This window comes from Bombus fervidus, chromosome 2, assembly GCF_041682495.2.
Source record: "Bombus fervidus isolate BK054 chromosome 2, iyBomFerv1, whole genome shotgun sequence".
Taxonomy (NCBI): domain Eukaryota; kingdom Metazoa; phylum Arthropoda; class Insecta; order Hymenoptera; family Apidae; genus Bombus; species Bombus fervidus.
Genome location: NC_091518.1, coordinates 5,744,762 through 5,753,727, shown reverse-complemented (window position 1 = coordinate 5,753,727; position 8,966 = coordinate 5,744,762).

Sequence of the window (8,966 nt, the reverse complement as noted above, 5' to 3'; positions counted from 1 at the left end):
AGTCGCTGGGGGCGCCAGCCAACCACAGGATGTGCGGGGCGGCATGTGCTCCGCCGAGAACTAAGAGGAAGCCACCGATCCGTGAACCGACCGCGGAGGTAACGCAAGAGGGGAGCACCGTCGAACATACAGCGGCAGATGGCCGGGAGGAGGCCATGGAGGTGATTGAGGGATTTTAACCGTCTCCTCCAATGCAACCTGGGCAGATCGAGAAGGGCGCATGACCTGCTCCTCCAGACTATCCGGGAGGGAGAGGTCGCCCTCGCGACAGTGGCCGAGCCGTATCGCGTCCCTGACGCTCCCAACTGGATCGGGGATTTGGACGGACTGACGGCCATAACTTGGACGCCGACCCTGGGCGCCTTTGGCGCCCTGCTTGACCGTGGCAGCGGCTACGTCGCGGTCGAATGGGCAGGAATAGCGGTGGTGGCGGTCTACGTCTCCCCCAACAGCGGCCTGGCCGCGTTCGGGGACTTTCTGGACGATGTCGGGGAATGCGTCAAAAGGTGCTTTCCCCGTCAGGTGCTGGTCCTCGGGGACTTCAACGCTCACTCGACGCAGTGGGGGAACTCCGCGACGAACGCCAGAGGAAGATGGCTGACAGACTGGGCTGCGGGACTCGGACTCCTGCTGGTAAACAAGGGTACGGCGAGCACCTGCGTGGCGTGGAGGGGGTCCTCCGTGGTCGACATCACGTGGGCCACCTCGAAGCTGTACCCGAGGATCCGTGACTGGAGAGTGGCCGAGGGAGTCGAGACCTTGTCCGATCACCTCTACATACTTATGGAGGTGGTCTCGGAGGACGTGGACGAAAATAACAACCAAGTCGCCCGAGGTGGTGCGAGCCGCTCCGGCCCGCAACCACCCAGATGGCGCCTGAAGGAGCGGGACAGGGAGATGTTGCGGGCGGCAGCCATCGTCTCGGCGTGGAGCTGGGACGCCCAAGGGACGACCAGTCTGGGAAGCGTCGACGAAGAGGCGGAGATCCTCCAAGAATACATGAACGCGGCGTGCGACGCCTCGATGCCGCGCTCCGTCCCGGGCGGTGGACGCAACCGCAGCGTTCACTGGTGGACGCCGGAGATAGCGGAACTGCGGGCGAGCTGCGTACGGGCACGCAGAAGATTCCTGAGGGCCCGTCGCCGTAGAAGGACGCGCGACGAGGAGGAGATCTCCCGCTGCTACGGGGTCTACAGAGAGGCGAGACGAACTCTGCAGCGGGAGATCAAGATCGCGAAGGCTCGGTCTTGGAAGGAGCTGATCGAGGCGGTTGAGTCAGACCCGTGGGGGCGGCCGTACAAGGTGGTAACGAAGAAGTTGCGACCCGCGGCCCCCTCGCTGACCGCCAACATGGATCCGGTACTGCTGGCCAGGGTCATCGGGACGCTGTTTCCGCGGCAGGACAGCGACGCGGGGCGGTCGGGATCGTCCCTCTCCTCCGGCGGGGGCGAGACGTCGTCAACAGCAGCGGTGGCGACGACGTCGACGGAGCGGAGCGAGGAGCTGCAGGTCACTCAGGAGGAGCTTCTCGCGGCGACTAAGAAGATGGCGTCCCGGGATGTGGCACCGGGTCCGGACGGAGTTCCGGGCCGAGTCTGGGCGGAGACGATGGAGGTGGTGGCCCCTCGCGTGCGGCATCTGTTTACCCGATGCCTGAGGGAGGGCATCTACCCGCGGATATGGCGGATGGCGAGATTGGTCCTGCTGCGAAAGGAGGGTCGTCCGCCGGAGTCGCCGTCAGCGTACAGGCCGATATGCCTGCTGGACGAGATCGGGAAGCTCCTCGAGAGGGTGATCGCCGCCCGTCTGGAGGCCCATATCTCGGGGCGGGTTCCCGGATGGCACGACAGTCAGTACGGCTTTCGCCGGGGTCGCTCCACGGTGGATGCTGTGAAGCGGGTGAGGAGCATGGCGGAGGACATGGTTTCCCGCTACGGAACGGCGGTAGCGGTCTCCCTGGACGTCAGCAATGCCTTCAACTCTATCCCCTGGGCGAGGATAATGGAGGCTCTGCGACATTTCGAGGTGCCGGCGTACCTGGTTGAGGTCATCGGAGCCTACCTAAACGATAGGTGGATCACCTTCACTGGGAAGAACGGGGAAGAGAGAAGGCGCGTGGAGCGCGGCGTCCCGCAGGGTTCGGTGTTGGGACCAATCTTGTGGATCACGGCCTACGACTCCGTCCTTCGATGCCCGATGCCCCCGGGCACGGGCTTGGTCTGTTACGCCGACGATACCTTGGTACTAGCCGGGGGACGGTGGTGGAGTGAGACCGTGATTCTCGCGGAAGACGCTGTGGCATGCGCGGTGCACGCTATTCAGCGACTGGGATTGAACGTGTCGCCGGCCAAGTCGGAGGCCCTATGGTTCTTCGACCGCCGCCGCAGGGGATCCCCTCCCGATGGTTTGTCCGTGGCCATAAATGGCGAAGCGGTGCCGGTGAAGTGTCGTATGAGGTACCTGGGCCTCACCATCGACAGCCGGTGGACGTTCGGACCACATTTCGAGCTCCTGGTCCCGAGGGTGACGGCTGCAGCCAACGCCTTGTGCGGCCTTCTTCCGAATATAGGCGGAGCAGGGTCGGGAGTCCGCCGACTCTACGAGGGAGTGATCCGGTCCCGGGTCCTCTATGGGGCACCGGTGTGGGCCCAAGACCTGATGGCCAACCGTCGCAGTCGTACCCTGGTGAGGAGACTGCAAAGGACGATCGCTATCCGAATAGCCAGAGGATATCGAACAATATCCTACGAGTCGGCGACAGTGCTGGCGGCGTCCCCCCCGTTCGAGCTGCGGGCCCTCGAGCTCTGTCGGGTGCATGAACACCTGAGGGCACCGCCTTCGACGGTGGCGCTGTCGCTGGGCGGCCTCTCGGCCTCGAACGTCCGGGAAGAGGCAAAGCTGGAGATCTGGGAGCGGTGGCGCTCCCAGCTGATGGAGGAGGACGCCAGGCGGCCACACCGAGCCGTCCGCGCCGTACTTCCCAATTGGGAGGCTTGGAGAGATCAAGGCGGGGTTCCGCTCACCTTCAGGACGACACAGATGCTCGCCGGACACGGGGTCTTCGGTGAGTACCTGCTGAAGATCGGGCGGGAGGTGACGTCCACCTGTCACCACTGCGGGGAAGAGGAGGACACGGCACAGCACACGCTGGAGTTCTGTCCAGCGTGGGCGGAACCGCGGCGCGTCCTGCAGCTCGACATCGGCGAGAGGTTGGCTCCGGAAGCGGTCGTTGAGGCCATGCTCCGAGGGCCCCGGGAGTTTAACGCTGTCCGCGCCTACTGCGAGGAGGTTATGCAGAGAAAGGAGCGGGCAGAGAGGGACCGGAAGAGAAGAGCCGATCCCAGTAGATCATCGCATCAACGTCGCAGGGGCTCCGTACGACGCAGGGGCGCGGCGCCGCCGTCGCTGCCCCGGGTGCGACAGATTAGGGGACGTGGCGCTAGGAGGAGTGGTTCCCCCTAGCTTCCCAACTCAAGCCGGGATGCCTCCCTAGACAACTACAACGGCAGGGAGATAGACGACGAGGCTGCACTCGGTAGTGATTCGCAAGAGACCCCGGGTGCACCTCCGAACGTCGGGATGACCACCGTGGGGTTTTAGTCGGTAGGAGTCCGACACTACACGGTCGTTGCTACGCAGCGCCGAGTGTCCATGAGGATTTCCCCACGATAAAAAAAAAAAAAAAAAAAAAAAAAAAAAAAAAAAAAAGTTCTATTAAGAATAGTGGCAATGGTTGCTTCGTATCGTATCTTGTCATATTGTTGATTGCTCTTGTTTCATGGCCAATTTTTCCTAATTCTTCACTTAATTTTTTTGTGTTAGTTTTTGGATGTAAACCTCTTATAACTATTTTATAGCTCCTTTCTGTTTTGAGTTGGTACGTGTGGTATATAGCATTTTTTTCCTTTAGTTCATTTATCACTTTCCTATAAACTTCTGGGGTGTTTGTTTGAATTTTTACTTGTTCTAATTTTGTTTGTTTTATTGTGTAGTTTTCCTTCCCGACTATATTGTTTAGTAGATCAATAAGCGGGTCTATTATTTGGGCTTCAACAAATATTGGTGGTGGTTTTGATATGTAAGGTGTTTTAGTTGTGGTTTTGCTTGTCGGGTCATTGTCTATTTCTTCCGTTAGTGAGCTGAAGGAGTTTCTTAAAGGTAATTCTTGCAGCCATCGCTGCTTTTCTGTATCTGGGTTTCCTGCAGCATTTGTGCCTGGAATTATTTTACGTTTTTTGCTAGTCTTTGCTAGCTTTCGTCTAGCAGTTTAGCAGTTTTCGTCCTGGTAACTTATTTTGTTGTCGTGTCTGCACTCCTCCTGTCTCCGCTGCTCTTCCATTTCTTCTATTTCCATATCATTTTGGTTGTTATTATTTTGCTGTTGTTGCTGTAAGCCTAGTAAATCTAACGACCCTTTTATGTAATATTTTTCTCCATTGGTTGCAATCTTGATCGTTGATATCTGCTGTTGCATTGTTTGTCACTATCACTATTCGTAGCACTTCTCTGAATCACTTGACTGGAGCACACGTTTGCTTACACACATCTGTTCGCCTCGGTTGCCCGAGCGAGACTACAAATAAAATATGAGCGGACGAAAGATTGCCAAAGAATTGTGAAAAAAAGTATAATTAGCCCACTATTTCAAAAGGAAACAAAGATAATATAAAGAACTATAGAAAGAACTCTACAAGAAGTAGGACTAAATTAGAGTAGAAAATTATACTAGAGATACAAGCAGTTTTTAAATGCGGAAGAAATATAATAGATAACATATTTATTTTGAACTATGTCATAAATAGAGGAATCAAGGAAAAAATAGACAAACTGTATAATATGTTATTTATCAATCTAACAGTGGTTCTCGATAAAGTAAACGGGAACAATAAGCAGGATTAAGTTGAGTTTCAAATAAATAAGGTTTTGAGAACAAAAATAGACAGGACATATGAAGAAATAAAAAATAGAATATAATGAATGGGAAAGTGCCCGATGATAGGAAAGTAACTTGTTGCATACATCAGACTTGGAAGAGAAGTTGAGAATGACAAACAGGAGTAGTAGTAAGGGGTAATAAGGGGAGCAAAAATAGTCTCTGGCCTATGTAGACAACATATTGCTGCTGGCGAGGAACCCGCAGGAGTTAAAAGAAATGATGTGAAGAATGAAGAGTTACCTACAAAGAAAAGAACTAATGTCAAATTCAGGAAAGTCAGGGGTATCAATATTCAAAACAGGGAGAAGTCAAAAAAGAAAAGAAGAATGGAAATGGTGGAATGAAGAGATAAGAGAAGTAAAAGACTTTAAATATCTAGATTATTACCTTCAAAAAAAGGATCATAAAAGCATTTGTGAGAGACGGCTAAAAAGGTTGTAATGGCCATCAAACAAATGTGGCGAGTAGGAGAGAGACAATTAAAAAATAACGTGGAAAGAAGAATGATGATCTTTGATAGTTTGGTAAAAGACCTCACTCTATACGCAGCTGAGATATAGACGTCCTAAGATTAAATTTTAACGTGCCCTCGTACATAATGATGGAATAAACAAAAATTCAGAGTAGAAATGGGCAGAAGAGCTGTAAGGTACGAAGAAAATGGAGAATGAGAGATATAAACAAGGTAGTGCTCGAATGCTGAAGAGAAATGGACTCGAAAAGAGAGGAGAAAAGGTTGAAATGAGAGGAAAGAAAACGATATTATGAGGAGGAGGGAATAAATGTAAGAGAACTCAGATCAACAGAATACTTGAGAACGGTCTACAGAAGACCTAAATTTGGCAGAAGCCATAGTGCAGATGTACAGGGCAAAGCGGATACAAGCGCAATATGGAAGAATAATAAAAGGAAGGTAAAGATAAGTACATACGAGAGGAAAACAAAACGGAGTATCTAAAATAGCAACGAAAGGATCGAAGGATGATAGCGAGATTTAGGTGCGGTAAGAAGAAAAGGATTAATAAATTCTGGACAAAAGGAGAAAAGAAAAACTGTAAATTATGTGGTCGAGAAGAAGAAACGATAGAGCGAACATTAATTTTGTAGACACAACCACGTGGTAACACGCCTTCAAGGGTGAGAAATAAAAAAATAAACTTATCTATTTGTAAAATCTAAAATCTAAAATATAGAGTGAGGCGATAATCGTAGTATAACTGGACAGAGAGTGATTGTTACGACCGTTCGCGGAGAGACGCGGTCGCGAGAAAAACGCGTCAGCGAGAGGCGTAAATTCTCGCTACGATTAGGCTAATCGACGCCGCGAAATAGTCGTTCCCCGTGTTTCGGTTAGGATAACAGGGGTGGTTAATTGAAATTAACACTGTGTTAACAGGTTAATGTGATATATTCAACAATGGATTACAATATTATGAGCGTTACAGGTATTTGACGATGATTATAGATTATGCGTTACAGAGATAGGACCCGATTTGACGATATGTCTCGATGCGATAGTTAGACTTTGCAAATGAATTGATTGGGGTTAGGTAGAACCGTGGTAGACTTACTGACTGTTCGGACGATGAAAACGGACTACATCTAGAGTGACGATGCTGTATCAGAGGAGAGCTAGGAAAGGGTGTGTCTAACGCATGGGATCATCGGATTCGTTAATGACAGTTTTTTGGTCAGGAAAGTGAAGGAAATAGACGTTGTTTCTATTGGCTATTACGATTGTTGGTGGACCAGGAGGGGTCTTAGCCGCCCTCGATAGAAGGTTGGTAGTGGGAAGCATCGCACGTGTGCAAATAACTAATTTTAAGTGTTTTCCGGACACAAACCAGAGATCTTAGAAATTACTTTCGTAGAAAAGATCCTTGTTCGACCTGAGAAGCTTTGTTGAGATTTTCTAAGATTTATGGTCGGTCTTTGAGATTCTTTAGAGTATGCCGTAAGGAGGTGCAGACACATGGCTGCCATGTGCGCTGCAAGGCCCCGTCCAGGTAGAGAGTCGGCCGACGTAACAGTGATTCTATTCTAAAAAATAAGAAAAACTTTGGTATAACTTTTATTTTATTTGAGGCTTTGTTTTTGAAAACGTCAACTTTGAAGTTTTGACAAGTATAAAGTTTGATAAGTATATTTGGCTACTTCCGGACTGAACAAGAGTATGCAGTCAACAGAGGTTTTAACTCCATTAAAAAAAAAGTAAGAAAAGTAAAAAATGTAGAATATTTTTTCATAAGATACTTCATCTTCGAGAAACATAAATTTCAAAATGCATTGCGCGTTTACTAGATTAGTTTGTAACTGAATTTCATTTTGTTGAAAAGAAATAATAACCTTCTATGGATTTTTTACTTATACTTAGACGGTACATAGCCAAATTAAAGTATGCTTGACAAATTTTCAAATTCGATTTTCCGAAAATAAAGCATTATGTAAAAAAATTTTATTCTAGACTTTCACATAAAGTTGTCCCCGATTGTACTATAAGTATCGCCCCTTTATGTATAGAATACAAAATAGAAAATATGAAATATAAAATATAAAGTGCAAAAAGTGTAAAGTGTAAAATGTAAAATATGAATTATAAATTATAAAACAAAACATATTGAATTTAAGAAGTTTCCCTACATTAAAAGATATTGGAACACAAAATATTTCATCACTTTGACGTATTTAGATAATTTTCTAAAAGAGCGGAACATCTGTACGGAAGTTCTCGAAGTCTGGATGAGAGCAAATCAAAAATCCTGCGTAATTCGAGCTCTCATGCAGGACGTGCAGATCCGTTTACAGGACCAAGTTGGGTTACGCTTTATTGTGGTGTACTCTTACAAAAAACGAACACCATGATCTAGTATAGTAATATACTCATACTCATTGCCCGTACAAAAAAAGAGATTCATCCTACAGCCGCACTCTTGAAATTTTGGGAGGCTTCTTCCGTCCGCACGTGAACTGCTTAGTAAGAAAATCGAAGTCTTTCGTGACGACGAAACCGTCTTATAAATTATTTTTTATGCGATTCTTATTGATCCAGAAAAATCGTTATATTCGAAATCGAAATGAAATCAGTATGTCCGTGATTTTCTCTTTCAGATCAAATAATGTAAAGTGAGAATGAAGGAAGTATTATGGATGACAAAAATCTGTAATTATATAACATATTTTAGTATTATACATAGTATACGATGCCGAACATATAAATGAGTAAATACTTATAACTATAAATTCAACTAACTGTATTATGAAAAGTTTAATTTCTACATTTTCTTTATAATATAAAGATATATTGCTTGTGCTTTTGAGCGCTATGAATGAATATAATAGCTTTCATATTTTTATTACCTATTTATTTATCTAAAAATACATCTACATTCCAGTTATTAGTGACTATATTATAATTCATAATCACAGCAGATTAATTATAATTATTATAATACTGAATGAATATACAGTGACGAGCGTATAAATACTGATAAACTCAATTGTAATTGTATTATAAAACTTTCTATTTTTATTTTTTTTTGTAAATTAATTGTTGTTAAATAATTTATAAGAATTAAAAATAAAATATTTGTGCTTTGAAGTAGAAATTTCTAATTTGTATGTCGAGTAGTAATTAAGAACTATACTAAATTGACTTGATATATGGACTGTATTTATTTATATTTTTACCAGTGTAAGTCGGTGTTACACTGCTAACAATTTAATCCTTTCGTTGTATATATTTATTTTTTTGTATTTTACATACGTTCCATTGTAATCTGTTCTTGAGATTGCTTGTCAAATTATTCTTTATATCGAGGAAATGTTTTAAATAACCTTTAATATTTCTAATAGCTAACAGCAAGGCTTTAAAAGATTTCAAATAAGATTGATTGATTTCAAGACCCACATAGAAGTCAATAAATTAAAGTAAATTCAAATATATTGCACATTTAGTTAATAAAAATATACCAGTATCTAATATTTGTATAAAACATCTTTCAATATTTATAGTAGACTGAAAATAATTTGA